Source organism: Rattus rattus, chromosome 17, assembly GCF_011064425.1.
Source record: "Rattus rattus isolate New Zealand chromosome 17, Rrattus_CSIRO_v1, whole genome shotgun sequence".
NCBI classification, from domain to species: Eukaryota; Metazoa; Chordata; class Mammalia; order Rodentia; family Muridae; genus Rattus; species Rattus rattus.
In genome coordinates, this window is record NC_046170.1 from 48434926 (window position 1) to 48441929 (window position 7004).

Here is a 7004-nt window from a genome sequence, read left to right on the forward strand (position 1 = left end):
GAAATCATCAAAAAAGTGGTCAAAGATAATGTAAAATGGAAAAAACTACTGGTCCAAAACATCAGGAAATCCAGGACTCAATGAGAAGGTCAAACCTAAGGATAATAGGTATAGAAGAGAGTGAAGACTCCCAGCTCAAAGAACCAGTAAATACCTTCAACAAAATCATAGAAGAAAACTTCCCTAACCTGAAGACAGAGATGCCCATAAGCATGCAAAAAGCCTACAGAACTCCAAATAGATTGGACCAGAAAAGAAACTCCTCCCATCACATAATAGTCAAAACGCCAAACGCACAAAATAAAGAAAGAATATTAAAAGCAGTAAGGGAAAAATGTCAAGTAACATATAAAGGCAGACCTATCAGAATCACACCAGACTTCTCACCAGAGACTATGAAAGCCAGAAGATCCTGGACAGATGTCATACAGACCCTAAGAGAATACAAATGCCAGCCCAGGTTACTGTATCCAGCAAAACTCTCAATTAACATAGATGGAGAAACCAAGATATTCCATGATAAAACCAAATTTACACAATATCTTTCTACAAATCCAGCCCTACAAAGGATTATAAATGGTAAAGCCCAACAAAAGGAGGCAAGCTACACCCTAGAAAAAGCAAGAAACTAATCGTCTTGGCAATAAAACAAAGAGAAGACAAGAACACAATCATAACCTCAATTCCAAAAGATGTTCCAACATATAACAAAGACACATGCTCCACTATGTTCATAGCAGCCTTATTTATAATATGCAGAAGCTGGAGAGAACCCAGATGTCCTTCAATAGAGGAATGGATACAGAAAATGTGGTATCTACACAATGGAGTACTACTTAGCTGTCAAAAACAATGACTTCATGAAATTCATAGGCAAAAGGATGGAACTAGAAAATATCAAAGACTGCCCCACCTAGGGATCCAGCCCATATACATAAAGCCACCAAACCCAGACAATATTGCTGATGCCAAGAAGTCCATGCTGACAGGAGCCTGATATAGCTGTCTCCTTCGAGTCTCTGCCAGAGCTTGACAAATACAGAAGCGAATGCTAGCAGCAAACCATTGAACTGAGAACGGAACCCCCGTTAGAGGAATTAGAGAAAGGATTGAAGGAGCTGAAGGGGCTTGCAAGCCCATAAGAACAACAATACCAACCAATGATGGACAGACCCATGGCTCCAGCTGCATATATAGTAGAGGATGGCCTTGTTGGGCACCAATGGGAGAGAAGCCCTTGGTCCTGCCAAGGCTGGACCCCCCCCCCCAGTGTAGGGGAATGTCAGGGCGGGGCTGGGAAGGGCTGCCTGGTTGGAAAGGAAGGAGATGGATGAAGTACTCGGCTATGGAGGGACAGGAAGGGGGGCAACTTTTGGATTGTAAATAAATAAAATCATTTTAAAATATCAGATTGAAATCTTAAAACAAATGTAGCAGAGAAAGACTTGTGTTAACTCTTCCTTACCAGCTAATGTTCTAAGCTTGCAGACTCCCTAAGTCAGTTCTCCAGAATTTATTCTTTTCCTTCTACAGGCTTTAACTATGTTTAGTTTTATAAAAATAATTACCCATTTACGTGAATAAATTATTATAAAGTGGTTTTAATACATAAATATAAGTACAAATTGATCATGTAATTTAAATTTGTTTGGTATATGTTGTTTAAAATAAAGTTTTTAAATAAGCCTATGAATTTAGTGTTTATAGAGGGCTTAAGTTTCTGGAAAGAATTTTATTAGATACAAAACTTGTCCTTTGAAGAAGAAAAGTGTTCAGGGAAGAAAAATGACCAGTATACTTTCAAAATCTCAGTCACTTTACATTTCAATCATAGCAGTGAAAATTTGGCTTAAGAAAAGTTATTCATTTGTCTATCACTTAGGCCATAGGGAGCCAGTGACTATTTTAAGTAGTGTGTATGTGATGTAATAACTAGTAATAGTGGCAGCAGCAGCAGCAGTGAGTAGTGTACGAGAGGCTGAGGAGGTGGCTTAGCAGGTAAAAGTGCTTGCTGCATAAGCCTGATAACCTGAGTTTGATCCTTGGATAAAAGCCAGATGTAGTGTCTATAATCCCATTGCTCTTACAGGGAGATGGGGACAGGAACAGGTCATGTATATAGTGCAATGGAAGAAACAAGAGACAATGCCTCAAACACAAAGCAAAAAAAAAAAAAAAAGAAAAGGAAGAAAAGAAAAGAAAAAAGAAAAAAGAAAAAGAAATAAAAGATAGTTTCTTTTCTTTAAAAGAAAAAAAGATTGTCTCTGACCTTCAAGCATAAACTATGTAATGAGCTCCCTCTTCCTCTCTTTTCCTCTCCCTTTCCCTCTCTCTTTTCCTCTTTCCCTTTCTCCTTCCCTTGCTCTCTCTGTTTCTGTCTCTCTGTCTCTGTCTCTCTCTGATTGTGTGTGGCGGTATGTTTTAAGATTTTAAATGATCTCAAGTCTTTGGGAAAGTAACGCATGGATGTGTTTTCAAATATCATGAAAATTTTTAAAATATTTTTAATTACAGGAAGATATCTCCAAATGGAGAACTTCAATCATTTGAAGAACTGGCTGAAATCCAAGTAAGATATATTCTCCCTGAGTCTATTTCTGTAATAATTCATTAAAATTGTCTTCTGCATGCCAATTCTGATTTGAATCATAAATGCTCCATTTCGATGGCTCACCTGCCCTTTTGGAACTCTGCTGTCCTCAGAGGTGGCTGAGTCCATCAGAAGCCTAACTAAATTTCTGGCCTCTTTGCTGTGCATTTCTTTTCCAGTTTCCAGGTCCTACTGAGATTCATGAGTAGTGATTAGAGGTTTGCTTTTTCTCTTCATTGTTACTTGGTTTTGTTTTAGTAGATAGTGTTTCCCCTCATACTTCAATAGGAATAATATAGTTTTCAAATGTTTTCTTAAAACAATTACCTTTTAAAACAAAACTTAGAAGTGTTATACACTGTAAAGATGTTTCTAATTTTTACTGTTTTTTCTCATGAGATACAGCCTTCAAATTGTCATTTTCCTGTGTGATGTTTGAGTCCTTTCTTCTTTTCTCCTTTTCATTGCTTGTCAACAGTTTGGCTTAGTTGCATGGCACATGACTGTTCTTAGCACACTAAGTCGACATGTGCTCAGCATCTTGAGTATGTAACTTTGCCAAACATGTTTTTGCTTCTTTCTGTTCCTGTATGAAAATACACTTCCTTGGGTGGTAGAAATCTGATGTCACTCTACATATTCTTTATATGTTTGTAAAAGGTTTATTTCTGTATTTACATATTTTCATTGATAGATCTAAGTGGTTTCACCTTTTCGTTGTCCTATCTAACTTGCTATTCTGTCCATACATTCAGTTTTATAACCAGGATATAATTGTGGATGCTACAGTTGTAAACATTGGGACATTTATTGCAGCTTGTGTTTGGTGAGATCACTGTCACTTCTTTCACAGACATTGGGCACTGTCTGATGGCTGCATTGAAAGTGTTCTGTGATCATTTTAAAATCAGGGTTGTCTTCAGGTATCTTTCTTGGTTTCTTTTAACTTGATAATAGTAAGTACATTTTTTTAGTTTACTATAATTTTTCATGGATATTGTAATATGGTGTTGAAACTCCAGAATCTACTATATCCCTTTGATGACTGGTATTTTTCCTTTATTATATCATGGACATGATTGAGTGTGATTGGAAACTATGTACCTATCCAGACTTTTTTAAATCCTGTTAGATTTTGCCAGGTTGTTTTGAGTCTTTACTTTGTGTGTGTGGTTCATAGGTTACAGGGAGGCTTGGACAGATTTTATACAAGATTATTGGGTTCTTGTCTTCAGTTACCTCCTTTATGTGATTTTTCACTTAGCCTTTCCATGGTTAAGATTGTCCCAAACAGTGCCCTTGTTTGTAAGTTATAGAAACAGAGGCTTTTGTAAGCTTTTGGGAACCTGCTATGGCTTAAGTAAGCCTTACTCTCAAAATGAAAGCCACGAAATCAGTAATCTAGACCTTCTTTTCCTCCATGGGCCGCTTACCCTTGTTCACACATGAGTGTTGGTGCTTCTGTTCTGTGTAGTGCACAGGGTTACATGTGGCACAGATTGTCCTTAAGGAGCTTGTTGTGACAAACAGAAACCATACAGAGCTTTAGATATAGTTTTCAAACTCTCATCCACTGTGATTTTGAATGTGTAATTTATATTAGATGTTAAAATTGGAGATTCCTCTAACAATACTTCAAACATTTCCACTTACATATTTCAGACCTAATTAATAAAATGAAAACGTTTCATTTATAGTCGTTCTAATGTACAAGATTCATGGTAATTTTGAGTGTGGGAAATCAACAGGAAGATATAGCTTCAAGTTGTATCCACCACTGCATAGGAGAACTGAGCAGTTAGATGTGTTCAGATCATCATACTGGCAATCTGTATATCTGTTATATGCACTAACCACAAAAACTAAATCTGAAAAGTACCTGACTGAAACTGTTCTTTCTCTTTACCCCCTAGCAAGAAGCAGAAGTCCTGAAACGGGAGAAAAGAAACCTTCAAGAACAACTGAAATGGGCTTTAGCGGTGAGTGTACACCTCTAAGCAGCAGCAAGCTAAGAGAATGCCCCACTGGGAATTCCCAAATGAATGCTTTAATCTTATAAACTGAGTGTGTATCTGTTTACATGTGTGTGTGTGCATGTGCATGTGCATGCCCGTGCATGTGCGTGTGCGTGTGTGTGTGTGTACACACATATGGCCACACATATACATATATAATACATTGTTGCACATAGACTTTTATATCTGCAGATTTATTAATAGACCATGATGTTCTTTCATTTCTGGAACAGCAATCCAGAAAGAAAATAAGGCTTTCTTCATGAGTAAAGAAATCTCCTTCAAACTGCAGATACACAACTTATTTGGAAGTAAAATACTACTCAGAGGCAGGAGAGATGGCTCAGTGATTAAGAGTGATATCTCTGACTGTATTGATTACCTTTGAATCCCTTTCTCTTAACTGGGCTGCCTTCCCTAGCCTGTATTGAAGAAGAAAGGGATGAGTGGAAGGGGAGGGAGAGGAAGTGAGAGGAAGGGACTGGGAGACAGGAGAGAGGCAAGAGGGGAAGATGTGAGCAGGATGTAAAATAAGCTCTCAGAAATCTTCTAGGAAAGGCTAAAGTTTGCAAGTGAATTTTCTAGAGATGACCCACAGTTTTGCATAACCTGTGACAGGTGACCGCTGAGATGCAGGTCCTTAGAGACATCACCCCAGGGTTTCTTCTTGCTGATGATATGCCATTTTCCTACCACTATCACATAGTCTAATGATTCTGGGCTCCAACCCACCCTATTGGACAAATTTCCTGCAGATCATCATGAAGATGTACTCGCATATAGTAATGCTTATAGAGATGATTATATGTGATTTCACAGTTTCTGATAATCATTTTATAGGTCTCTTAAATTGATACAAGTAACCTTAAGCCCCCTATAGAATAAAGCTGCAAATAGAGCTCTGTAAACCTTCATGTGTCATGGACTAGTTGCAGTAGGATAAGAAAGTAGGCTTGAAAATAATTTGTGATTGAGGAAAAACATTCATTCTAGGTCAGGTCCAAGGATGAAGCCATAGGTGTGCACTATGGTAAAGCAAGGCTATTTCAAACTGTTTAAACTTATAATGACACTGCTCTGAACTTACTATCCACATCCTTCTATAACTCCCCCTTTATGTAACATTTCATCTATGATGTAGTTTTATAATAGAACTTTTTCCCATCTACCAAATGTATATATGCATGTATACATATACACATACATGGACAAATATATATGTTTATATATATGTATATGCATATGTGTCTAGGTATATGTGTATGTATATACATATGCATTAACACTAAAGGGGTTGCTTAACAGGTGGTTGGGTCTATTTAAAGTGCGTGTGTGTGTGTGTGTATGTGTGTGTGTGTGTGTGTGTGTATACATGTCTATGTGTGCGCTTGAATTTTCCCTTTCTTCCTTTTCTTTTCTCTCTAGCTCATGAACAGTTAATGAACTCCAAGCCTTTCTCCTGTCCAGCTAAGGACTCTTGAGACAAAGAGAAACTAAGAATTCTTTTTTTCTTAATCCCCTGCTGCTATGAATATTAGTTAATTACTAGAAGCCAGAGTATTTTGGCCTCAGAACAGCAAAGGGTTAAAAAATTTACAAAAGTGGGTTACTTAGCCCCTGCAACTGCCAACACCACCCTTTGTACTTGCATCAGTACCTGGTGCTTTGGCTGGACCAAGGCAATAAATAATTTATTAAAAAGCGAAATACTCCAGTGCGCGTGCGCGCGCGCACACACACACACACACACATACACACACACACACACACACACACACACACACACACACACACAAAGAGCGAATAATGTTCTTGCAAAATGCTGGAGGTTGGTTCCTAGCTCATGCCAGATGGCTCACAACAGCCTTTATCCCCAGCTCCAGGGATCTGCCACCCTCTAGTGCACTCCACAGGCAATGCACACAGATGTGCTCATAGCCACACTCAGTCATTCCCTCACTCAGAAGCCCATACACATGGATAAGGAAGAAGGAACGAAGAACTGGCCCTTGTCCTTCCAATTAAATTTAATACAATGAGTATTTTGTCTGTTTCTGCTCTTTCCCTAGTTCTAGCCAAACAAAAATTAAAATGAGATAAAAACATTTCATATATGAACACAGAAAAGTATTAATGTTTTAGTCTATATAAAACATTATTTTTAGTTTATTTAAAAATATAAGACAATTCATTAATTCTATAATTTCAAAGAGAAGCTATGAACAAAGAGACTGGATTTTAGAATAAAACAGTAAATTGAAAATCAAAAGATATTTTTATCCAAGATGTTTATTCAATTACATTATTCAGAAAATGTAATGCAAAACGTTATAATGGCTGTTACTCTTCCCTCTTCCCCTTTGTCCTTTCTCTCCCCTTTCTTCTCCCCACTTCCCTCC